Raw genomic sequence first — 27446 nt, 5'->3', positions numbered from 1 at the left:
GTATTCCAAGGCATTGCTCTCCATATATTATTCATAAATATTCATTTTTTTTTTTCTTTTTTCCATCATCTCACTGGGCAGCTCAGCTATGGCGGACACAATCGGGGCTGGTAGGGGGCCTCAAATTGCCCATGGTGCAGATGTGTTTTCACCATGACTCGATGCACGACTAAAAGGAAATGGAAGTCTGCTATGATTGGCCACAATTAGAAGCCACTCCCACAGCAGTGTAGCCCCCTCTTGCAGTTCCGTTGGCCCGTGCAGGATTTACGCCGCTCACAAAAATAGAGCACTGATGTCATGACTGGGTCATGCCAGGGTTATGTTTGGGTCTCGCAAGGGTTATGCTTACTGTGACTATAGTCATGTAAGGGTTATGTTTACTGTCATGACTAGGGTCATGCAAGGGTTATGTTTGGGTCATGACCTGTAGGTCAAGTGTCTGTTTTGAACTGATGTAATCGGCATCTAGTTTCAACTGGTAATACGCTATGTGATGTCAGGAGCTATGTGATGTCAAGAATCTTTAACCTCTTTATCTAGTCAACAGCCAATCAGATAATTCCATGTCAGTCCTATTACCCACATGTCTAGCCACAACCAATCAGATCGATTCACCGTCTATATATGCTGTCTGAGAAGTGTGTTTTTGTTGGACTATTACCTCTGTTGCTCTGTGCACCTCCACAGCCCAAGTTAGCTTAGGATCTCGTGATTCTCGATACAGTCTTGTTGTTTCTCGTCTAGTCAAGTTTGTTCTATGCCTCTCGGTGATATGCGAATAAAGAGTTAAAATTTTATTTGTGTCGTTTTTGGGATCCAACCTCAGAACATAACAACTGAACTGGAAAACCATGAACCATCCATTTATCCAACATGATCTTCATTGATCTTATGGCCAGAAGGGGCATGATTTTGTAACAATGATTTGCTCACTATAATTTGCATTTATTCGACATAGTGTAGGTTAAATTTGTTTTTCACGAAACTGTATTATGCAATCATGAATAACCAACAGCAACCTACAAGTGAGACCAACAAAATAGCACACCAAACCATTATTAGACTATAGCCAAGACATTTTCCCAAGTTGATGTTGCAATGCAGGAGAACACTGTAATAACGTTACAGTACAAACTACAACAACAATGAACTTCCTTGTGGCATTTATGAAGTCAGAGCGGCTTGTATTAATTGACTTCATCATCCACACAAAGGTTTGGCCACACATGAACGGCAAATGATGGTCTACATTTTGCAGATGAGAAAGGGTCAATTACAGTGTAATGCAGCATCGCAGTGGAGTTATTATGTTTATATTGCTAGTGATAAGTCAGGGGTGATGCTGTCGGTTTTTATGACTCCACGCCCAGCAGTAGTAGCAAAGCAGTAATAAAACCTGCCCTTCTTTTTTCCGAGTGTCTTTCTACCCCGCGGGGGGAAGCGTGGGGGGGGGAACAGAAACACAAAGTGCACGAAGGAGATGGGTCCCTAAATGCAGCGCAGCAACAGCCTGAATAATTCATTCACTTTAAATTGAGTGAATATAACGTGCAGGATCGTCTTGCGTTGTTTGTGGCCGCGTTGAAAACAAGATGGCTCCCGCCGGCGTTCGAAGGGGAAGCTCGGAGCAGGGACGGAGGGAAAAGCGAAATGGGATTATGACGGCTAACAGGCCGAAAGACAGAAGACGGAGAGGCGCGAGGTCAGCCCGACGACCTCTCCCTAGAGAGCGCTAAGCCTATTAGCTAATAAATAGGAAGTGGATGCAAGCAAGACAGAGGTGGTCTAATCAGGTTGGCCTGAGGTGTAAGCTGTGTATCAGAGAAACACCTCTAACACTCTCAACACTTCGTTTGACCTCTTCATATACATTTGATAACCCGTGATGTATATAAAAGCTTTTATTTACACAGCACCGGACGCTTAACCGGCTCTCGTACAGACGACCTTGCAGATGACGTGCTGTTGTATCACGAGACACAAGATATACGTCCGGGATTAAAAATGCATGTCAGCGTCGGGGCCAAATTGCGTGGCGCGATGCGCTCGATAAGATGCCGCGATCATGAAGCAATTATCCATAAGCAGGGATGTCAGACTCCGAGGAGGGAGGCCATTATGACTCAGCATAATTGATTTAACCGTGAAGTCACTAAAGCATGACTTCAAGTCTCCGCCCTCATGCCGTTGTGAGTCGGGAAGGGGGGGGAAAGAACATGTCATATTGGATCTATAACAGCACCTTGGCACTCGCAGCGAAAACTTACTGTAGCGGGAGGAAGGGACAAAAAGCAAATTGGACTTTGTCACGACACTTGGGCGCGAGGTGCGTGCGTGCCAGCGGAGGTGGACGACACTTGTCAGGGACGGTGCCGGCAGCCTTGTCAAATATGCACAGCTCACCGTACAAGTCATTTATCCCCGAAACATACTCAAGCAGAAGCACAATCAAGGACCTTGAAATGCTTCAGCAGAAGACAAGTGCAAATCGAAGCTAATATTATGAAGGCATAACGATGTATTTTATATCGAAATGTAGACCCTCACAAGCCCGCCCAAGTCCTGAACGGGATACTTTAAGTGCTACTAATTCTGGAGTGCAGGTATATTAATACACCAATTGGAGAGGGAAGAGAATTACAAGTGGCACACAACTTGAAAGCAGAGTGCTCGCCCATTTCATGTACGGGACGGGAGAAGACACTCAAGGGTTGCATATTTCAACAAGAGATTCTTTTGGGCAAATGCCAGCGCCTTCAAAGCGGACCCCCGGAACCATTTGAGACAAGCCCCTCACTGCTTTGCAGTCTGTTAATAACTGAATGAAATGGGGCACGGCGATGAAAAGGAGTGTTTTTTTTTGGGGGGGGGGTGATTGATTTGAAATAGTCCCTTGAAAGCAGACGGTCATGAAAATTTAACAAGGGTGTGTCTGTGGCGGACGACTCATGTATTATTTCAAGTGGAATGAAGGATTTTTCTACCCTCGGCTAGGAATGAATTATGGAGATGCCTGATCCAGCATCTCCATCCCGTGGTCGAGTTAACCCCCCTTTCACTCTTGTCTTAAAATTAAAACCAATCCAGTGCAAATCCAAAGCACTGATCTGCCACGTTACACGTTCTCTGGTGCTGCCTTTTGTAAAAGAGCCTGCGTGAATGTCGACTGCTGTTATCTATCCATCTTTTTATCCCAGCCAAACTCTCCTCAAGGAGCGCTGAATGCAGATGAAAAGGTGCGCAGATTTCTGCAGGATTCCGACACATTTTCTGAGGCCCCGGGAGGCAATCGACACTCCGCTTTTATTCGGTCGGCGCGGGCTTCACGGCATGCTAAATTTGATGTTGGCATGCTGGGGGATGCTCATTGTCCGCTCTTCAAACAGCAAACCTCTTGATTTTTAACGATATCATCACAGCGGGGCCAAGGGAGCTGTAGCGTGTCAACACGTTCCCTCCGATTATTCCCGAGCCTGATTCATATCGGTGTGTTACAAACATCTATTTGAAAACAGCCAAAACAAGTGTCTACAATGTGTTCTATACAAAAAAACATACATATGCTAGCTAGCTGCTACGACACACACTAATAAAACTAATACTTGTATTAGAGATAGAGTCAAAGGTCGAGTCAGATGAATATGTGCAAGTTGAATTCACAAGAAAACAGAACGTATGGTGTTCCACAGGGTTCAATTCTGGGGCCTCTGCTGTTTTCATTCCATTCATATCCGCTGCCCCTTGAATCCATTTTAATTCAGAAAACAGTATTCATTTTGTTCACTAATATACCCTATACCTATTTCCTTCAGCAAGTTTAAAAATCACTGTCTAAAAATTGTTTTCGCTTGCCATCGAAGGCTGTGGAATGGCGGGTTGCAGTGAGGTTTTAGTTTGGAAGTTTTCTTCCGTCTTCCTTGCTGCAAAACAAACACGGCAGAATGAGAACTTTTCCCGACATGAACGCATCTCGCTCTAATCCCTCTTTCTCACTTTCTCACGCAACATGCACCGAACCAAAAAAATTCACAAAGGAATAAATATTTAAGCAGACTAGAAAGTAAGTATGTACTTGGGCCGATACCCGGCCTTATTTCACGTCGGTGGCAGATAATGCCCTCTTGTAGCTGTTTTATGATCAGGAACTTAAGGCACATGTGTGACAATTACCCATTACGAATTTACTTATTAAAATTTATTCTATTGTGTGTTCAATACAAAATATGCGTTTTGTAAATGGTTCTGGTGTGAAATCTTATCTATCAAAATTAGTGGTATCACTCTACTCCAGGGGTGTCCAAACTTTTTCATTTGAGGGCCACATACAGAAAATCAGAAGGACGCAAGGGCCACATAATGTTATGAAGAGAAATTGTGTTTAGTCCTAAAAAGTGTACAAATAATTTATTTGTGCTTTTGCATATTTAGGAAAATGCTACAGTTTATAAACCAATTTATTTGTAATATGGCAGTAACGGTTATTATAGTTTTGGAATTTTTCATTTTAGTTAGTTTTTTTTAGTTTTCAAGGTGGTTCTGTTAGTTTTTTGTTTAGTTTGTTAGTTTCAGTATTAGTTTTAAAAAAAATGTGTATTGTGCGCAATATTTATAAAACATGGACGCAAAGTCATCTGAAGGTGCTTTTCTATTGGCTGCTGCTAGATAACGTCACTTCTGTGTGACATACTTTCAAACGTCATTATTTCGGTTTATATCAAAATAAATCTACTAAAAATCACATTTAAAATCATGCCCAAAGGCTCATGCATTAAATTAATTACCAAAGACTAAAACGAAGGACATTTTTGCTATCGTTAGTTTTAGTTAGTTTTGTAAACATAAAATGTAGTTTCAGTTTTCGTTTTTTAAAAAACATTTTCGTTTTTATTTTATTTCGGTAACAATATTTCTTTTTGAGTTTTAGTTTTTTCATTAGTTTTAGTTATCTAAAATAACCTTTAATGGCACCAGTTTTTCGATACCCTCCCTTCTTACTTTGCCCATCTCCAAACATTTTTCTTTTGTGTATTTTATTTGAAATGAGTCAAATGCCTTTTTTAGCATATGTCGCGGGCCACTGAAAAATGGACGGCGGGCCGCAAATGGCCCCCGAGCCGTAGTTTGGACACCCCTGCTCTACTCCATGTTTTGTTGCTAGCAGTCTCTCAGGCTTCAAACCTCCAAATGTGAGCGCAAGCCTTTTCTCGCCACAGTTGGACGGTGGCTCCCTCTCGGGCGAGGCCACGCACATTTTGGCGAGTCGCAGCGGGAGAGAGCGGGAACGGAAGGAGGCTCGTCGGATGCTCCAAAGCGCCGCTGATGCGCGCCACGCTGAGCCACAGCGAGCATGTCTGATTGAATGAGACCCCAGAGTGCTATTTGAGACTTAACGTGCTCTGACAACAGCGGCTCACACCCTCTCCCGGTCCAAACACGATTCCAAAAGGAAAAATGGCTTTCACTACATGCAGGTGAGCTTACATTTTGACTCCGGCTGTTGTGTTCTGGAGACTGAGTGGGTCATGGAAAGGGGGAGGGGCTTCTCCATTAGGCGCCCAAGAAAGCCAATGAGAAAACATTCCGCAATATGGAGTAACTTATAGGCAAATTGGCCTCCCACTCACCTCCCTAAAGAGCAATTTAACTCATTCACTGCCAACGACGACTATAGACGTCAAAAATCCAAGCAAACAGCCAGTGCAAATTTTGACAAGAAATTTTAATTTAGTTTTAGTTATTCATTGTTTTCATTCATAGTTATTAATCCCCATTGTTATTAATAACAACAATGACAACAATTTCGTGCATAGTGATCGGTCTTGGTCTTACTGAGACCACAAACTGGGTCTCGACCTCCAGAAGTCAATTTAGTCGACTAAAATTGCTCCTTATTTTTGTCGACTAAAGTTGGATTAAAACTCAAATACAATCAGGTGACTAAGTTATGACTAAGGCTTTCATTATATTTAGTCAGAAGACTATAACTAAAACTAAATTGAATTTTTTTTTTTTAATAAAAATTGCAATTTAATTTTATTTTATTTTTTTCAAAATTAACACTGGCTGTTTGCTTGGATTTTTGACGTGTATAGTTGTCCTTGGCAGTGAATGAGTTAAAAGCAAAATAGTATCCCGCACATTATTTGATGAATTTTGCAGCTGGAAAAACACAAAAATGTTCATTTTCGTCTGACTGGGTGATTTTTCGGTGGCCGTCTGGGGTTTTTCCATATGCAGTGACATTGGGAGTAAAAGCGGGAGTTGTTTCCACATCAGTTATTTAGCGGAAGCTTGATTAAAGGTCACATTAGACCGACGAGGCTGCAAACGCGAAATAATATTCAGGTAAATCATTGTGCATCACAGATGGATTGCCATCTAACGCAACAGTGTGAGGCGCATAAATTAAAGTAATTGAAATGTTAACCAAGCTAAATGTCTTTCCAACACTGACTGATCAATTCATTGACTGCAAATGCTGATGCAGTGCAGTCACAGCAGTAGCGCTCCAATGGTTCTTGTTTTGACTTTTAATGGGAAAGCAACTTTCTATTTCTTCTCTCGTGTCTTCAGACGCCAGCCAGCAAATGATGGCGTCGGCAACTTTCTTCAAGCCGACGACCATTTGTCTGCTATTTGAGGATGAGGGAGCGACTCTGAAGTCCTTGTTTCAAGTTTCTCTCACGACCAGCTCAACATACGCTATAAAAGTAGCTAATTTCCAATAATTCACAATTGGCCAATCATTAAATTTTAAGGATACCTTGAAAATCAATCATGCAGAATTTTCTAGTGAAATATACAGTCAGTTCATTTGAGACGCCAACATTTCAAGAAAAAAAAATTCAATTGAACGTCATAGGAATTATATTATTTACATGATTAAATGACTAGGGTTTTATCAAATAACTTGGATAAATGCAAATTTGAGTTTGTATCATTTAGCAACGTGATACAAATACTGTAGTTAGCAGTTGTTGTGTGCTGAAGGGTTGGATCCCAAAACGCAGACACAAATAAGGTTTTAACGATTTATTCACATAACTTGACTAAACTAAAAACAACGAGAATGCATCAAGAATCACGACACGCCGAGACCCCTTTGGGCAGCGTGGAAGCACAGCGAAACAGTGAGAAATAATCCGGCGAACACACACATTTCTCATTGGTTGCGGCTAGACATGTGAGTACTAGTACTGACATGGAATTCTCTGATTGTCTGTTGACTCCGGAACTACAGATAGTTCCTGACATCAACAAACATCATATAGCCTAAAACTAGTTGAAACTGGATGCTGTTACATCAATACCAAAACAAATGACTCGAGTCATGACAGCAGTTCCCCAAATCAGCATACATCAAATGAAAGGAATAATGAAATAATGACATTTATCATTGTTGTGTCATCTAAAATAAGAACGCAGTTTCATTATTCTGCTACATTTTCATGATGAAGACACCAAAGGCATGTTATAGTGATACTGATGTTTCTTCATCTACTTACAAACAGACTATAATAAGCCCAGATAATACACATTTTAAACACTGCATGCACAAAAATTGTCTTCTCGAAACAACACAAATTAGTTCGAGTGCGAGGCCAACGCCAGCAGAACCAGGGACCAATAAGAATCCAATTAAGCGTCCATCTGCACACGCAAACCAGGCAGCCTACAGGCGAGTGCCGGCCGCTTTCTGATTTTGGTCATTAGGAATATGATGAACGTGCCCGGGGATGACGTGAAGGGAGGGGCTTGCTGCCAAGCGGCGGGCGGCCATAATGACTCGTCGCAGAGACAATAAACGTACCGCTCGTTGACCAAACCAAACAGACCCAAACGGCAAGCAGTCAGCCCAAAACGCATCCGGAAGAAGCCATTTTTTTCCCCCCACTAGTGTGAGACCGAAGTTAAGCTGTGGTTGGGATGCGACAAAATTAAACACAGCCTCTGCCCGCAGGAGTCAAAACAGCCCTCAAGCTGCAGTCGACTGGGAGCGGGAGTGTAAAAAACATGCGCGGCAGGGGGGGGATCATGGGGGACAGGCGACAGAAAAGATGAGGGAAGATGGAGGATGTCTGTTGAAATAATGCCAGAGGCACATTTGGAAGCTTTTAAAGACTGCCAAACAGTATTGTGATAAATAGATCAAATGGTTTAAAGTTATGGTCTGGGTTAAGTTTCGGGTTAGTTCATCTTGCCACGTGTGTTTCTACGGCATACAGCCTTGGACACCTTGCCTGTGAAATAAATTACACTGTAGCAGTGCACTCAGCCACTGCTCCAACCGTACCTCATGGTTTAATCCTCATTATACACGCCTGTGCAGAACCACCGTAGCGAACCACAGCCTACCAAAACCGATTAGCCAATGAGCACGTTTATCACGTCGGCATTGTGCGAGCAGGGGAATTTCTTTTAAGCATATTTTGTGTGATGCATCACTCAGCTGGAATGCGGCAAAGGAAAATGGCAGAAGATGTTTTGCACAGAAATGAGATCGAAGAGAATGTGCGCCATTTTTCTACACTCGGGATTACAGAGAACGCTAAACTGGAGCTCTGAGAGGCCGGTTTCATCCAGATCCAGAAGTTCTTTTGGATCCAAGGGAACTAAATGTAGTCAGTTACTACAAATTGCAAGATGATAAAATGAGATTGGATTGAGAATGAAGCATGTGATCATTTCACCTGGGATGTACCGCTGCCAAATACACAGCTTGCTACACAGGACGTTTTAATGATTCATGTTTTTAAATTTTGATTTGATTGACTTTCATCAAAGTCATTATTGTTTGAATTCCCATCTAAATTTAATGGGAAAATCTTGGGCTTTGGGTTGGGTCATTGAATTGTTATAGTCCTATATATTCCCCTTCTAATGATGAAGTCGTCAGTTGTTAGGCAGCTGCTATGTCCTTTGTGATGATGATTTTTTTATTTGTAACGCATGTATGTCCCTTATAATGATGATGATGATGATGATGATGATGATGTCAGTTGCTATGTACCCTTGTGATAATGAAATTTTCAGTTGCTATGCAGTTGCTCCTTGTGATGATGTCAGTAGCTATGCAGTTGCTATGTCCCTTATGTTGCTGACATTTTCAGTTGCTATGCAGTTGCTGTCCCCTGTGATGATGAATTTTTCAGTTGCAATGCAGTTGCGATGTCCTTTATGATGATGATGTCAGTTGCAATGCAGTGTATATGTCCCTTGTGATGATTAATTTTTCAGTTGCAATGCTGTGTTTCTTATAATGACAACGATGTCAATTGCTATGCAATTATGTCCCTTGTGTGTGATCATGTAATTTTCAGTTGCTATGCAGTTGCTATGTCCCTTGGGATGATGTTGTCAGTTGCTATGTCCCTTGGGATGATTAATTTTTTTAGTTGCAATGCTGTGTTTCTTATAATGACAACGATGTCAATTGCTATGCAATTATGTCCCTTGTGTGTGATCATGTAATTTTCAGTTGCTATGCAGTTGCTATGTCCCTTGGGATGATGTTGTCAGTTGCTATGTCCCTTGGGATGATTAATTTTTTTAGTTGCAATGCTATGTTTCTTATGATGGCAACGATGTCAATTGCTATGCAATTATGTCCCTTGTGTGGGATCATGTAATTTTCAGTTGCTATGCAGTTGCTATGTCCCTTGGGATGATGTTGTCAGTTGCTATGTCCCTTGTGATGATGAATTTTTCAGTTGCAATGCTGTGTTTCTTATAATGACAACGATGTCAATTGCTATGCAATTATGTCCCTTGTGTGTGATCATGTAATTTTCAGTTGCTATGCAGTTGCTATGTCCCTTGGGATGATGTTGTCAGTTGCTATGTCCCTTGGGATGATTAATTTTTTTAGTTGCAATGCTGTGTTTCTTATAATGACAACGATGTCAATTGCTATGCAATTATGTCCCTTGTGTGTGATCATGTAATTTTCAGTTGCTTTGCAGTTGCTATGTCCCTTGGGATGATGTTGTCAGTTGCTATGTCCCTTGGGATGATTAATTTTTTTAGTTGCAATGCTATGTTTCTTATGATGGCAACGATGTCAATTGCTATGCAATTATGTCCCTTGTGTGGGATCATGTAATTTTCAGTTGCTATGCAGTTGCTATGTCCCTTGGGATGATGTTGTCAGTTGCTATGTCCCTTGTGATGATGAATTTTTCAGTTGCAATGCTGTGTTTCTTATAATGACAACGATGTCAATTGCTATGCAATTATGTCCCTTGTGTGTGATCATGTAATTTTCAGTTGCTATGCAGTTGCTATGTCCCTTGGGATGATGTTGTCAGTTGCTATGTCCCTTGTGATGATTAATTTTTTTAGTTGCAATGCTGTGTTTCTTATAATGACAACGATGTCAATTGCTATGCAATTATGTCCCTTGTGTGTGATCATGTAATTTTCAGTTGCTATGCAGTTGCTATGTCCCTTGGGATGATGTTGTCAGTTGCTATGTCCCTTGGGATGATTAATTTTTTTAGTTGCAATGCTATGTTTCTTATGATGGCAACGATGTCAATTGCTATGCAATTATGTCCCTTGTGTGGGATCATGTAATTTTCAGTTGCTATGTAGTTGCTATGTCCCTTGGAATTATGTTTTCAGTTGCTATGTCCCTTGTGATGATTAAAAGTTCAGTTGCTATGTCACTTGTGATGATGAATTTTTCAGTTGCAATGCAGTTTCTATGTCCCTTATGATGATGATGATGTCAGTTGCTATGCAGTTACTATGTCCCTTGTGATGATGACTGTCAGAAAACGGGCACCCGTCAGTGACTGATAAGACTGTCCACTGGCGTCTCGTCTGCGTTTGGGTCCTTTTTTTCCGCACCTCATGTTACAAGCTCCATTCACTATTACGTTAGTATTGCCGCTGACTGAACGCAACGACGCTAAAGCACATAGGCTACTTGCCTCGTGCAAAAGTGCATCCAAGCTCCGCTCCGCCGGATAAATGACAGCATTTATTTCCAGCTCTCTAAGTGCTCCGAGGGCCCCGGTTGATGGATGCGTCTGACAGCTGTTCAACTTTCTCGAGATTTACACGGCCCGTGATGAGGAGGCAATCATCGCCGCTTCCCAGGATGTGATCTAAATCAAGCGAGATAATGCAGATTGGACACATTCCGATCTTGTTGAGGGTGGGGGCACATCTTTTACACAGTTGCATTTCCTTGACCTCAATTCCCCAATAATGAGCACAAAACAGTGTCGCGTTTAAACTAAACATCAGGCCATAAGCCCTGGGTTAATTCAATTATGAAACCTTCACATACCACTGGGCAGAGGCTGTACACAAGGCAGCTTAGACTGCGGGTCCGGAAACATAATCTTGCCTTGTTTACATGGACAGGGTGTCGTTAAAGACCGGGATCCATGATTACTCCCTCATGGCCGCAACTGGGAGAATGAATCCAATAGCTAGCACACATTTGGAGAACAGAAAGACCTCAAACTGTCCATGAAAGGAAACGAAGGAGAGTATAGGACAATCATCCGCCATGGAATATAATCCGTCTTGGAATTGGGACTCTTTGTCGACAGCACCGAGACACAGCAGAAGCCCGGGGGACTCTCTGTTCTCACATGGTCTCCATTTTTCCTGCCAGAATGCAAGCGACCTTTTATGTGGTCAGTGGGCCAAGAATATTCAATGCTTTTCCCCCATTCTCATGAAAAAGCGCTGTTGTGTTGTACTATTTCTCTAGATATAGGTATATAGAGATACGTATATAGAGATAGAGAGCGATAGATAGAGAGCTACAAAGTGAGAGACAGACAGAGAGAGACAGACAGAATGGAACTGCCAATGTTAAGTAAACATTTTTGACCGGCAACTGTGTCCGAACGTATTTGCGAATACGTTCAAATGTATTTATTTACGTCCAAATGTGCTAACAAATATGTTCATAACAGACTCGTAAGTACGTTCAAACAAACTTGTGAGTACATTCGAACATCCTTGCACACATGTTTAAAATCACGAGTGAGTTCGAACATACTTGTAGGCCAAATGCTACAACCATAGCACGTTGTATTTTGGGGGCAAAAAAAAAAAAAGACGAACCTAAATCATGCACTGAAGACATAATAATATAACATACAAATTACAAATAAACATTATTTCAATTTTCAAATGCATTGGTATAATGTGGGCAAGTTTTGTTTTTTTTTACTTGCACATACGCAAGTAATACCCATTGAAATTATGAGAAAAATGCTAAGTTTGTAGTATTTAGCGTACAAGTACGTTACAACGCACTCACAAGTATGCTCAAATGTACTCTTGAGTATGTTTGAAAGTATTTACAAGTACGTTGAACATGTTTCATGCGTACGAACGCACCCACAAGTACGAACATGCTCAAAAATGAACAACAAAAATGTTTATTCCACATTGGGAGTTCCACGCTTCCATAATTACAAAAATCTTCAGAAAAATCAAGCAGGAAGCATTACAAGCACCTGTTCAGTCTCCATCTAGCTCCGCCCACCTCTCGTGACTGAAAATGGCGCTGAGAGTCTCTGCAGTAAAACAGCATTTTGGTTAGCGTTTAACACGACACTGCAACTTGGCTCCCTGGTTCTCTTCTCGCTTTTGTCATCTGTCCCTGCTCACGGGGGAGTGTCCTCCCCTCCCCCGCATGCGTTTTGCTACCTCTCTTCTCTCCCTCTAATCGGAATGGATGATAGCTGCAGTGTCCTCGCTGCTTCATACCTTGTCCCACAACAGACAAGCGCGGCCTTTAACACTTATTGAGTTTAACACCTTCACTAACAAAAGTATCAGGACGTCATCATTCACCATTCGGAAAGATGAGGGATGAAGGTGTCTCACTGAACCCGCCGTTGATTAATTCATTGATTACCTGGTGTGCCCATGCGAGGAAACGCGCTCCCAAAATACATTAGGGCGCCGCTCATTTGCATACACGCAATGTCAAGCCACGTGAGCTGCAGCGAGCACCAGGAAATAACACCTAGAGGTGAATGCTATTAGCTAGCAGCTTGTGCACAAACACCCGCAATAGCATTAGCGTGCCCTGGAGGCCAATAAAGTTATTAAGTAGCGAGGGGACAAAAAAAAAAAAAAAGGATGAGCACTCAAGGTGAGTCAATGTCAAAACGCTTTTTTTGCTCAACTTTCTCTCTCTCGATTGGAGTCAAGAGGTGGAACAAGTTTTTTTTTTCCCCCATTGTAATCATTTTGCTCACTTCTTAAACATTACTCACTTCTTCTTTTGGGTCTGAGCTAACAGATTGGAAGCAACACACGCTGCTGAATTCGATTCTCTTTCACCCTGATTGGTTGGCTCGAGTCAGTACTACAAAAACTGTGGCAGATTTTGGAATCAAATATGAATGATGTTCAAAATATCTTCAAAAGCCTACCTAAGAAGCTATTTTGGCTTCGTAAATCACGACTTCTGTCTCTGATTGGTTTTACCTCAGGCGCATTGGTTTCTTGTACAGTGGTGCCTTTAGATCATACAAGTTTAATTTGTTCTGTAACCAAAGTGATATCTCCAATGATCTTTCCTAAGCTAAATGAATGGAAATTACAATTATAGCCTCCCCTCAACCAAAAATAAATAAAAAAATAAAAGAAACTGGATTTTTTTTTAAATAAGAAAAATAACACTCAATATTTTATTTGTAAAACTGTATTGCTTCTAGTGTACCTCTGTCATCTATGAGACTTCAGTTCCTCCCAACTGCTCAGTACGACACTAAGATCAGTCATTCTACGCAGAGGATAAAGAATATATGAGATCAGATCTGTTTCTTAAAGGGCAATAACACCACAACATAGATGCAATCCATTAGCCCATCAATGGAGTTTTGCACTGTGTTAGCATTAAGCTACCATTGGAATTCCCAAGACAGAGTTATGTGTAAAATTCTCTTTTTGCAGAATTATTCGTACTGCAAAACTGCAGTGAAGATCTGATGTTAAAAAGTTGCATATCCTATCACAAAGAGCACCTACAGTATGTTTACCATCCAAACCCCTTCACCCCCACCACCTCTCTCGTCTTTTTTTTTTTTCCCTGTGCGCGTAGCAGCTGTCTCTGCTCTGTGCCGTGGCCTATCAGGACCATCTGCGCAGCAAAGGTGACACCTCAGCTGCTGCATCAGCAAACAGACTTCACCCTGCTTTGCCTGACAGGTGCGGCCCCGGGGACGTGTGCCGGGCCCTCGATGCATGCATATTGCACTCATTCTTGAAAGTAGATTTATCTCCACTGTTGCAATGGAACATTTCCTAACCTGATCCTAACATTGCATATTGAACACTGTTGCCATTGTGCAATAGCTTTTGATGTACAGGTATGTCAAAACAGTTTATTTATTGAACAGTTTCTGAGCTCTCCGGCACACACACACACCCTGACCCGGCGGTAAGAGTAGCAACCAAAACATCAAACGGCTCCAGTCAGCACATTTTTTGCTTCCAGCCTAAATTATTCGGCGCTCACGTCTACCGCTTGATATCAAAAGAATAAGAGAGGAAAGCGAGCTGGGACTAAGGAAAGGGAGACGAGTGTGAGAAAGACGGCGTGTGTGTATATCTGTGTGGGCTCGTCACAAGGAGGGCTGAGTGCTGTAAATCAGATATAATCATCGTAGACTTGTCCCACATGGGCTGTAAGATCTTCCCACCGGCTTCACGAGAGTCAATAAAAAAAAAAAAACAGATGAAAAAAATAGTAGCTGCGGCTCGCACGAAAGACACACACAAAGAAAAGTGGAAAGAGTGAAAAGTTTGTTGGACAGTCGGGTGCTGAACAACAGCTCCACATAATCGCATCATGGTTCTGTCCATGGTCCTGAAATCTCATACTCAGTAGTTCTTAACTTTGCTGGAGGTACTGAACCCCACCAGATTTCTATGTGCATTCACCAAATCCTTCTTTAGTGATTTTTTTTTAAACGACGACAGAAGAAGAAGAAGAAGAAGAAGAAGAAGAAGAAGAAGAAGAAGAAGAAGAAGAAGAAGAAGAAGAAGAAGAAGAAGAAGAAGAAGAAGAAGAAGAAGAAGAAGAAGAAGAAGAAGAAGAAGAAGAAGAAGAAGAAGAAGAAGAAGAAGAAGAAGAAGAAGAAGAAGAAGAAGAAGAAGAAGAAGAACAAGAAGAAGAACAAAAAGAAGAACAAGAAGAAGAACAAGAAGAAGAACAAGAAGAAGAACAAGAACAAGAACAAGAAGAAGAACAAGAAGAAGAACAAGAAGAAGAACAAGAAGAAGAACAAGAACAACAAGAAGAAGAACAAGAAGAAGAACAAGAAGAAGAACAAGAAGAACCAGAAGAACAAGAACAAGAAGAACAAGAAGAAGAAGAACAAGAACAAGAACAAGAACAAGAACAAGAAATAATGCAAGGTCACCTTACAACAGTGTTTCTCAATTCCGGTCCTCAGGCCCCCCGAGCCAGCCTGTTTTCCATGTCTCCCAATTGCAACGTAGGTGAGGATCGTTATCAGGCTTCTCCAGAGCTGGCTGATTAGCTGTCATTGGAATCAGCTGCATTGGGAATTGGGAGACATGGAAAACAGGCTGGCTAGGGGGGCCTGAGGACCGGAATTGAGAAACACGGCCTTACAACAACAACAGTTAAAAACATACAAATACAATGTCAAGAACTCAGGGGAGGTAGATGCAATGAAAACAGCAGAGGGCCCTGAATTGAACCTTGTGGAACACCATATGTCCCATTATAAACTTATTCACTCCCAGCTATTTTCACTGAAGCAAGCCCCTCGCTCCTGGCTGCTTTACTGGATTTTGACTGATTTTGCAAGGCCCACAGAATATTGTGTTCTATTTCTTTAAAAACATGGAACCTACAAAAATAAAAAATAGTCTCTTCTTCCATTAGGAAAAAAAAAAAAAAAAAAGTATGTTTCCGTTTCCGTTTTGCAGCAATTAGCATTAGAATATAGCTAAGTTTCATCATTATTCACAAATCTGTTTAAAACAGTGGGGAAAAGAGTTTGTTGCAACATGGCCCTGGTTGATCTCTTATACTCTGCTGCTATATGCTGGAGATTTGTTGTAATAACTACCATTGCTCTCAGCCACCTCCATGTTAGAAGATGCATCAAAGCATTCTGTATGCGTTAGCATTTAAAAAAAATATATATATATATATATATATATATATATATATATATATATATATATAAATACGTTTTTGGTAGTGCAGGACAAATTATTAAAAAATGTATTTACACATTTTTGGGTTTGAATGAGTTAATGTGATTCATCCGACCATTTTCTTTTTTTTCTTCAACGTAGTTATTATGAAGGAACCGGGCAAAAATACTTGTTGGACCCTTTTCAGTCAAAAATAAACGACTACGGTATGTTGCTAATTTTGTCCAAGCTCAATTGTCAAATATGAATTTGTGTGACAGGCCAATTTCATATGCTGTCAATGGCTGATACATTCCCAGGGATCCATTCTGTCAGAATGGGCCAGAGCGTATCTGCCGCCGACACCATCTGCGTGACGCGCGCACGCACACATGCTCCACAGCTTGCCGTACACCAGGCGCCGTGTCAAATCGCTGAATTATTCCAGGAACTCACCGGGAGAACGGGAGGTGCGTGTCACCCATACGTGCCAATCGCAAATCTCTCTGGCCAAACGGTGCGTCACGGCGGCTTGGAAGAGAAATCTTGGACTGCTCCCTTTTGGAAAGGGGCGGGGGCATAAAAAGAGAAGGGTGGGTGTGAGCTTGGAAACCTGCTACGTGCTAAAGCCCAACAATTAGTAGCATTGATTGGGAGAGTGGCTCTGAGCCCAACACAATTTGAGCTCATTTAATTTCCCAGCCGTGAATTGAAAAGCATGATCTTGTAACATTATCGCTCCATTGATTTTAGGCCACTGATTAACAGAATAAAACACGCTGACTCCAAAATTAGCTTTGTGTTGCACTTTTTGAACCAGATAATAATACGAGTCCATGCTGAATGGCGCTGATGAGGACAGACGCTCTCCACATTTCCGTGAAGTTGGTGACTCAACACAAATGTGGCTCGTTTGTCCCTGACAAACGGGGACGGCGCATCAATAAAGACACCGTGGAGATATTGGGTTTTTGTCAGCGATTTGTTTTACAAGAAATGTGCACATGGTCATACTGGGGTGTTAATGTGCGCCATATTTAGCCAAAAATGAACAAATTTCAAACATGATGTGCGAACACTCGTGGCTAACAATGAGGCACTCTAAAACAGACTGAAGATCCTGTCACATTACACTTTTGGTTTTTTTCCCCTTACTTTTCCACTTCTATCTCCATGAACATGCGCGCACTCGTGTGCAACCATGAGGCACTCTAATTATAGCCCAAAGCCACACATTCAGACCTAAAGTGTACAAGATGTAAAGAAAATGTCAAGTGCCAATTAAAAACTCATTCAATGCCACCCATTTTAGAAAATTTTAAAATTTTAAATACTCACGTGATATTTCATTCAATAATTATATATAAACCGAATCTACCAAATGACAGAATAGACTCCCACTTTTTGCCCCGTCCCGTTCTTTTATAATTGACAGTAGAAAAATGTAGGTTTGCCAAAATACAGCCATTTCTCCCATGGACTCTGAAACTGTGTTTATTTCATATAAAATGGGGCAGTGATGTCATCTACCGGTGGTTGGGCATCAGTAAAGTTGTTTCCAAGTTTGATATTTACAGTGGAGCATAATCAGATTCGCCCCCATTTCGCACCGCTCTAAAAAATACAATTGACAAGTATACTTGTCAAAGGCAGTGAATGAGTTTAACAGAAGTAATGACAAGCAATTAGAGTACAATTATACTTGTGACACGTATGAAAGTGCATTTTGGATTTTATGGTTCAATTTGGTTCAGGCGAGAGTCATGCTAGTGTTATGCAAACAAACTGTATGATTATGCAAAACTGGAAATTGTGCGGATGAGTGATATCCCACAGCACACACGGATTAGTTACAAACACCCACTCGTCAATTATGAGCGTAAAACTCTTATGCGTGTCCCATATAGCCGTTACGCAACCCGCTCCACTTTGCAGTGAGAAATCACGGAGCCAATCGCAGCTTCCAAACGTCTTTACTCATGTTGGACCTGAGCACGAGGTGTGCATGGAAAAAGGGCCTTCCCCAAAACGGTTGCAAAATACTGGACGCACAGAATGTAGGAGTTCAGTATGTTATTTGAAGATGGTCGGACTAAGTGTACTTCCAAGAATTTCCATCCCTAAAGTTAAGCAATATACAGCAAATATTCCATATCAGGCGATTGCTCGAGGCTACAAAGAGCATCTTCATTAATTCATTGGCGGGCCTGCTTTTTGCGGGGTTACTCAGAAATGGAAAAAAAATAAAAAATTTGGTCTGGGATTACATATTTGAAAGGGGAATAAAAAAAAAACTCATCAAACATTCAGATGTACTTGCTCCCCATGCTGAATTAATTCATGACCCAATCTTGGTGGAATACGCTCGGATGCAGAAGCCAGGATTCTCCCGGCGAGTCCCTCAACGGTTCCTCAATTAGGAAGACCAAAGGCACATTATTAAACGCGGCGCCGCGCTTTGAACTCAAGCGGCGCCATCACACAACAATTTTGCGAGATTTCCTCTGCGGCCCACGATGGCGAGGAAAAATGAGAACTCAAAAGGGCATTTGCTGCCAAAGCAACAGGTGGTGCTACAAGCGCAAACTGCGAGGCGGTTTTAGCCAAGCAGAAATCGGAATCCGGGAGAGACGCAGGGTTACTCATATCGAGATTCTGAATGAGGTTTCTCAAAATATTGAACGCAACCCAGAAGTTGTTTGCCACCACAATAACCTATCAATGATACGAGATGCAGCGATGACAATTTAAATAATGTCAACCAAGGGATCAATGACGTCATTGATCGATCGCGCAAATGATTTGATTACAGTCGATTACTAATTTTGCACAAAATGCAAGATATCTATCACAAAACATTCACAATTAATATGAATGACAAGATTTTTTTCAAAATGCCACTATTTCCAGTTGGTGTGTGAATTGCCTAGGATCTGACGATTCGATTCGTATCACGATTTATAGGTCACGATTCTGTTGCGTTCTGGGGTTGGATCCCAAACCCACAGACACAAATAAGATTTTAACTCTTTATTCGCATAACATCGAGAGGCGTAGAACAAACTTGACTAGACGAGAAACAACGAGAATGTATCAAGAATCATGAGAATGCTAAGCTAACTTGGGCCGTGAGGTTGCACAGAGGAACAGATGTAATAATCTGACAAAAACACTCACTTCTCAGACAGCTTATATAGACAGTGAATCGATCTGATTGGCTGTGGCTAGACATGTGGGTAACGGGACTGACATGGAATTATCTGATTGGCTGTTGACTAGCTAAAGAGATGAAAGATTCCTGACATCACATAGCTTCTGACATCACATAGCGCACCACAAGCTGAAACCAGATGCCGATTTTATCAGTTCAAGACAGACACTTGACCTCACGGTCATGACCCCAAACATAACCCTTGCATGACCCTAGTCATGACAGATTTGATACCAATTAATCACACACAAATTTATAAGTCAATTGTTGTGATTTTTTTTTTAGAAAATACTACTCAGTAAACTTGTACATGTACACTATAAGATTTGTATGAAAATGTATTATTTATTTGAAACTTCAGTCATAACTGTGAGCCACAAACATGTTTAAACAACATTGAAATAAAATATTTAGGCTTAATGTTCCATTATTACATTCTTCCATGCTTGAGGCGTGAACCCTAACCCTAAGTAAGACGTTTTGAATACTTTTCCATCAAAAATGGACGAATTGATTCGATAAGTGTGCGCTGTAACATCGTGACATATTGCCAAATCAATTTTTTTAACACCGCTAATTTCCAGTCTGGAGTCACAAATCTTTACTCCACTCTCATTAAAAGTTTGACCTGGGCAGTAGCTCCTCTTCAAGTAAAAGATAGGAGCAAGCCAAGGTGGGGTGCAACATTCCAGTGCCCCATCACATAATTAAAAAATCTGGTCAATCTGCTTTACATGTGAACAAAATACCAACAAGGATAGCAAAATCATCCATTATTAAAATTAAAACATTTGACCTGAGTCTGGATCTTGCCGCCATGGCAACCCTGAGGATAGGAAACCTGATCGGATCAATAAGTCACCACTGAATCCTCACCCTCGCTTTCTTCCCCCTCGGCCCTCCGTCCTCTCTCCCAGATCCATGCATGCAATCATTCAGAAACAACGAGAGGTCCTTCAGTGTGCATGATGGGCCTTCCTCGCCGCTTCATCAAAACGGAAAAGTGATACAAGTGCGGCTGGAAGAGCAGGGCGGGTACGTCTTCCATCACCGCGTGCTTCAACGCCCAAACGGAAAAGCGAGTGGAGTATGAGGGGGGGGGTTCTTCATTTTCCTATTGTGTATATCCTCTCCTTTTTATGCAAGTGTCTGCCTTTATGACTCCCTTAAGCTCCTTTAACCTCTCTCCTCGCTCGCATGCTGGACGGATGAGCGGTGGAAGATGGATGAGGGCCAGGCAGGGAGCGGCAGAGGAGGGAGTTAATGAGGCAGACTGCATGTCTCTCGGCCCGCCATGCCAGGGATTACAGGAAGATTACCCAATTCCCATTCTCCATTCCCTCCAATTTTCACACTCTCCGTCGACGTGGCTGATGAAAAGATGAGAGACGATGCCTCCATCAGGCCCAGGCTGCAACTTCTACCCGTGGCAACACAACACTGAAGTTCTTTTTTTTTTTTTAATCTAATGGAAAAGTTGGAGAAGGTGACCAGGTGTCTTCTGAATACACTGGAGTGTATTGTTCTGCTCAAATTATTAGGAACAGCTAAATGCTATGACACAGTTTGATTATATTTGCGTTCATTCGATTGGTGTGTTTTAGTAAAGCATACATGCAAAAACGATTTTGTGGCGTGTGCGTGAGAGGCGTGCATAAAAGTTGCACGTAACGCGTGCGTAACTGGAAGCAAACAATATGTAACCTGTTAGAATATACGCGAGGCTGACATGCGTAAAAACACAAACACAGGAGACAAAAAGACACTTTTTGCCGTCAATGTGCCCCTAGAAATATCGTACGTGGCTATTTAAACATATAACGGCGTGGACGAAACCACATCCGAGCTTTTCGTCAGGTGCAGAAAACGTCACAGCCCGTCCAATCAAGCAGCCACTGAAGACCAATTACGCATCGTTTGCGTAAATAGCAACCAGCCTAAATGTCATTGTCGTGCACCTGTTTGCGTATTATTGCATTGTCTGCCTCCCGCGGGGACACTTTAAACATTAAACCACAGCAAACACATTAAACCACAGCAAGGAATAGAAACAGAAAAGTCCTTACTTACGTTTCTGCTGCAGTCCTCGCGTTATATTGTCCAGATTTTGAGGGTGTAAAAAAAAAAAAAAAACAACCAAAAAAACCAAAAACAAATTCCCAGCGTGGATGTGTGTCACGCGTGTCTCTTTATCCACAGCGGATTTCCACAGCCCCCCACCATCACCGAGCAGCACAGCGTCTGTCCTTCAAGACAGATGTGAACGCTCCTGGACGGACGACGCACTCCACCTGCAGAGAGAACCGGATGTGAAGAACGGATGCAAGATGAGATTTGGCTTCAAAATAAAAGATTGCCAACTGTTGGCGCTCCTGCTGGATTTTATTGCGTTATCGTGCTGTCGTGCTGTTGATACACTTTCTGCCAAGTGGCCGTGCACAGGTACGCCCCTTGCAGGCTGGTTGAGGGTACTGCGAGTGCTTCTTTTTCCACCCAAAGAATGTATTATTATTATTATTATCTGAAAATGTGAACTTGATTAAAAAAAAAGTAATAAAACCAAATAATGTAATAATGTAACCAATGACGTAATAAAACAAACCAGCTTTGATTGTTTAATAGTAAAACATGAACATAACATTATTATAAAAGAAAAGGTAGATTTAACTGTAACACTTAACATTCCCAGAAGTCTTTGCGGCAGAGTAGCTCTAATCAAGTGTGCAGAGCTTACTTTAACTCTCTCAATTGGTTTAACATTAAATAAATCAACTCTGTCAAATAACGCCAACAATGACCTCCATTTAAATGAGGAAGTATTAAAATTGAGTATTGAAATAAAGTCTGAAATTTTTAACATAGGTATTTTAACACTTTTTTTTTTTTTTTGCTGTGAATGTATTTAGTTTTTTAAGGAAAAAAAAAAAGAAAAAAAAACACCTGAAAATGTAATAACTATCAGTCAGGTTTTTTTTAATTATTATTTATTATTATTATTATTATTATTTACATTTTTTATCAATTAAGTTCAATTTGTATGACATTTTCAGGTGTTACTGTATTTTCAGGGTGCTACAAAGCACAACAGAAAACGATTGGATCCTGCGTATTTTTTTATTTTTTTGTGGTCCTATAATATGTAAATCAATTTTAAATCTTGCTCGCAGTGCACTGAGGGGAAAAAAAACAAAAAAAACTATGCCTTTGCACTCTTAAATGTATTCTATGTTAATTTTAAAACCTAATGTCTTAGTGCCAGGATAAGAAAGTAGACCTTGTTTCTGTCTCTCGCTTTGATATTGTATTAGTACTTTGAAGTGAGATAAGGCAAAATATTTGTAGTTTGGTGTGGTAGGAGGAGAGGCAGTTGAATGAAGCAGATGATATACTGCCTATTCATGTGTAAATATGACCTAGTCTAAGAAGAAATAGGCACACATTTCTGCATTAACCTTTTTCCCTTGACATCTTTTTTTTCTAAAAAATGTAACTGTGATGGGCACAGCCAGACAGGTTAGTACACTGTGTAAAGTCACGTGGCCCTTTGTGGCATTTTTAAACTTTCAAAATCAACTACATAAAAGGCTGCTTTACACTTGAAGTGGGAGATCAATCTGAAGCCATTGAACACGCCTCCACTATTGATACATTAGTCAATAGCGAGCCTTTGGAGAGCCTTTACATTGCAGAGCAAGCATGAAGGCGACAGTGCTCAATGAACATGTGGAGGGGGCCTTCATCAATTATAGTATGGTGGCAAGGAAGTGTTGCTTTTTCGAACTGAAATATAGTATAATCAATACAGCGTTAAAGCTACGTTTCCCCTCGGAGAATCAAGGCATACTGTTTACTAGGGGTGTTAAAAAAAATATCGATTCGGCGATATATCGCGATACTACATCGCGCGATTCTCGAATCGATTCAATACAAAAAAATTGTTTTTTTTTTTGTTTTTTTTTTTTTTTTTTTTTTTTAAAGAGCTCAGAATTGTTCATTCGGTAGTCTTACCGATTCAACGTCTTATCATCATTGCCTTTTCTTTTTTTTTGTGTGTGTGTGTGAATCGATTTTTAAACTTCCATTTTTAATGGAAAAATTCGTATCGGGATTAATCGGTATCGAATCGAATCGTGACCTGTGAATCGTGATACGAATCGAATCGTCAGGTACTAGGCAATTCACACCCCTACTGTTTACGTTTCTGTACGAAACCCCGTCGACAGGCAGCGTGAGGAGCTTCTTCCAAAATGTACGATGACACCAGCGCGACGTGCGCACTGTTGAAGAAACATCTCGTCTGATATCATGTGGCAGGAGGAACAACAGCAGCAAAGAAAACCCACGCATCAAACAAACAAACGAGATGAAGCGATAATGTGTCAGGAAAAAGGCGCTTTATTCTCACAGCGTTCGAATCTGTTGTGTTGCAGATGTGGTGCAAGCAAGTGTGTAACTGCACTGTGAGGTGAAGTGGGGGGAAATAAAAGATCTCCCACCCCGAAGGAGTCGTCATGATTAGATGATCCGGGATGATGGCTCCCAACATATTTACCCTACAGAGCCTTTTAGACGTGCATTGTAGCAGTGCAAACATCAGCACATTTTTGCACAGGAGCGGAAAGCAAAACGCTGTGGGATTGTTTGGTTGTGTGACGCACTTCCGTTTATTTGCATCAGTTCATGGCGGGTGAGAGCAAATAACATTTAATGCCAATCCTCCATGTTTGGGTTCTTTTTTTGAACGTGTTTCATGCCACCAGGTAGTCCCATCGGTGCGCCTTGTGGTGTGAGAAGAGCATTCTTGAGCAAAGAGTGTTGTTATCGCCATCATCGCAGCAGCTGGCTGTTAGGAGACACTTATCGCGGGGTGTGAGGGTAAGCAATTATTCCCCCTCTCCCTCAACTCCCCCCGAGATGAAAGGAGCACTCACAGTAGCGCGAACAAGCTCACTCACCTTGACGACATATTCAAATAAATAAATATACTGTAGCTATAGCTTATGAACTCATTTTTACCATCAAAACCCAGTACAGACGTCTCAACTCTTTGCAGAGGATAAAGAATGCATCACTGCATTATACATGTGTTGCAAGTTTCTGTTCAAATCAGGGTCATTCCAGGTAATAAAAGCTACCGGAATAACAAAAATTAATTGGCAATAAAAAAAAATAAAAAAAAATAAAAAAAATCGTTAAATCAATTTAAAAAAAAAAATTCAAACTCACTGAAACTACATATTGCATTCATAAATTTAACTACAGCTATAATTATAGCGAAAATGTCTATTTTCATTTTTGTCAGTTTCATACATGACCCTTCAGGGTTTATTTTTAATGCATTTATTTCTGTATTACTGTTCGGTCGTATAGAAGAAGAAAGGTCTTGGGAACTGTAGTTTATTACATAATACTATTCCAACATTTTGTTATCTTGTACTCAACAAATATTCCACATGAATATCACAAAACTAAAAATAACAGCTAAACTAAATAAATAATTTTTGAAAAAATAAAAACTAACAGGCTCTAAAAATGAATTTGAACAATACAAAGGTCAAAACTAATAAAAACTAACTAATTCTGATTCACATTTCCGTATTAGCATTAAGATAGCTGACTAAAGGCTAAAATGTCTAAAACTAGAGTAACCAGATTATTAGAATTAAAAACCAGGACTCTACAGTTTCACTGAAAATCAAATATAAAATTAATTATCGTGAGTAACTATTTATAATAAATGTTATAGGCAACTTGGTTGCGTTATTACTTAAGCTAAATGTTATTTTTGGTTCAAAATTCTGTAAATAAGTCCATGCAAAAACCATTATCCAACCTTTTTTGCTCAGTCCCGAGAGCTATTGGAATCCGTCTGTGCCATTCACCTTGCGCTGGTCCCGCATTACAATATTGAAAATATGCCGCCACAAAAACTCATCTTGCGTTGGGTCTTCCCGGCGACCGCAGCATTATGCTAACAGGACTACATTTCCCATGAATGTTAGACACGGAAGCAGGAAGTAGTTTTCATTCTGGTTTGCTAAACACACCTGTTAGTGATTTAAAAGTTAAATCACGTTTTAATTGCTTTATCATATGAATGGCTGTATGACAACTGTTTGATTGGTATAAACGTGGCCCAAACAACGGGGGACTGGACTTGTGTAGTGGGATGAAAACTATTTGGCTCAAAACTGAGATTGTCCCATTTATAGCAGGACACCTGGTCACCCTATCCAAAATATCTCATGTAACACCATTAACTTTTTATTACTAACAACAACTTAACGCATGAACTCACCAAGGAGTGTGTTTTGCAAATGGATGGCAAATAGACAGTAAAAGTGAAGAAGGAGCCATGCTCCATTGCATGTTTCTTAAACTGCTCAGCCTCTCACCTCACGTCGCTTTCTCTCCCAGCACCTTCCGCAATTCACTCCCATTAGACTGGCTGGTTGCCACATGGAAGTGTGCACATGTCAGCCAGGCATCTGCAAGGGAAAGGGATGCTTCAATCCCCGGGGGGAAACAAAGCTCTCAAACAGCGGGGGGGAGAAGGTATCACCATTGGAGCATTAAATAAGGCAGTGTTCAATGTGCCGTGTGACTTTCTTGGAGGGAAATGACTGTCCTTTTTTGCTGGCACCCTAAATGACTCCACTGTCTACAATAGTACTGGAATCCATTGAAACCAAATTGGTCAACTTTTAATTTTACACCATTAAACGGAAAGTCTACCAAAAAAAATGTCTTGCATTTGTGGAATATGAATCAAACAGCAAAATCTGCCCATTTTAATCCATCTCAGCCGGCGGCCATTTTGCCGTTTGCTGTTGACTGAAAATGACCAATCAGGGCTCAGTTGCAAACATCACATGACCAAATTCAGAAAACAGCTGAGCCGTGATCTGTAGTCACCTAAGCCCTGAGCAACTGTGATGTCATTTTCAGTCGACGTAAGTGATGTAAAGTTCTGGGTGGGAACTTTCACTGGTTCTTGTATCTTCATGCTCACAATATTATACTAACAGTAATAACCAGACGGCTGCATTTTCTCAGTTGAACAGTTTACTGGATGCCAGAAAGATCGAGTACACAGCTGCGGAGCGCTCTTCTATTAGTATGCAGAAGAGGAACTGATCTATTCAGAATCGTCCCTGCACTTATACTGTCTAGGCCGCCCGCCCACATGGACGAACGGCTCAGCCTCCCCATGTGAGAATGTGTGGCCTGATGGCCTTAACTGGTTTTTACTGGATACGTATGTCAGAATGCAGACAGATAGAAAGGCGCGAAGCAAGGACAAATAACAGCGACACAACGGCCTCGCTCAAGTCATCAATCTAGTCATGAAGAGCCCTAATCTAACAATGACAAAATGGCCGCCCATTTATGGCATTATTTGTTTGTCATTCGGTTAAATGAACTTTAATAGGACAAAGCTGGGTGGTTGCTTTAAATACACTGTGTAGCTTCCACTCATTTCCTCTTGAAAAACCTCCAGAAAATATAAACATTATTAATGGCAAAAGGAAGCAAAATATTCCAAAATATGCATTAAAATTCTGCGTACAGTAGTAGCTAAGTCTTAATTATGTCCAAGGAATGAAAGACTTCCCACAGCCTGTGAAAGAAAAAAATCAATTTAAAGTGGATGATAAAACCTCCCACATTCTGTGTGTGTGAAAATGGATGCATGGAAGAGCTTTGCAATGACTCACAAAGTGCGGCACAACTTATTTAATAAGCTATATACACTATCAATTTCAAGAACGGCTCATAAGAGGGAGAAGCTCGGACCCCAAACACACATTTTTAGAGATCTATTTATTGTTTTTGTACATTTAACAGCAATCGACTGTGGATTGATATTGATATATTGTGCATCCTGGTTACTTATCTCATATACAGATTATACTGTATGCATTTTCATCTTTGTGCTCTCATTTCCCTGCTTTCCGTATATCTGGCTGTGCACATTTAATCAATTAAATTGCTATATTGAACTAGAACGTGTCACTGCGGGCAATTTGTGTGCCAAGTCTTGCTATTTCCAAATATCATTTAATTTGTCCATTAT

At 40.9% G+C, this 27446-nt stretch overlaps 1 protein-coding gene across 4 annotated transcripts in view; it reads right to left on the bottom strand.

Moving 5' to 3' along the window:
* Positions 1 to 27446, bottom strand: part of LOC144003105 (neurexin-2-like) — a 392228-nt gene that overhangs the window by 323823 nt on the left and 40959 nt on the right. For 3 of the 4 annotated variants that reach the window (XM_077498936.1, XM_077498935.1, XM_077498938.1), the window contains exons 3-4: positions 25765 to 25857; positions 21440 to 21660 (exon numbers count right to left, since the gene is read on the bottom strand). The gene's annotated coding sequence lies outside the window, so the exon portion shown is untranslated. Of the gene's footprint in view, positions 1 to 16614; positions 16717 to 21439; positions 21661 to 25764; positions 25858 to 27446 lie in introns of all 4 variants that reach the window. The other variant, XM_077498934.1, reaches the window with a different exon arrangement.

The sequence above is a fragment of the Festucalex cinctus genome, chromosome 16 (assembly GCF_051991245.1).
Source record: "Festucalex cinctus isolate MCC-2025b chromosome 16, RoL_Fcin_1.0, whole genome shotgun sequence".
Classification (NCBI taxonomy): domain Eukaryota; kingdom Metazoa; phylum Chordata; class Actinopteri; order Syngnathiformes; family Syngnathidae; genus Festucalex; species Festucalex cinctus.
Note: the sequence above shows the minus strand (reverse complement) of the source record. Positions and strands in the feature narration are given on the sequence as shown.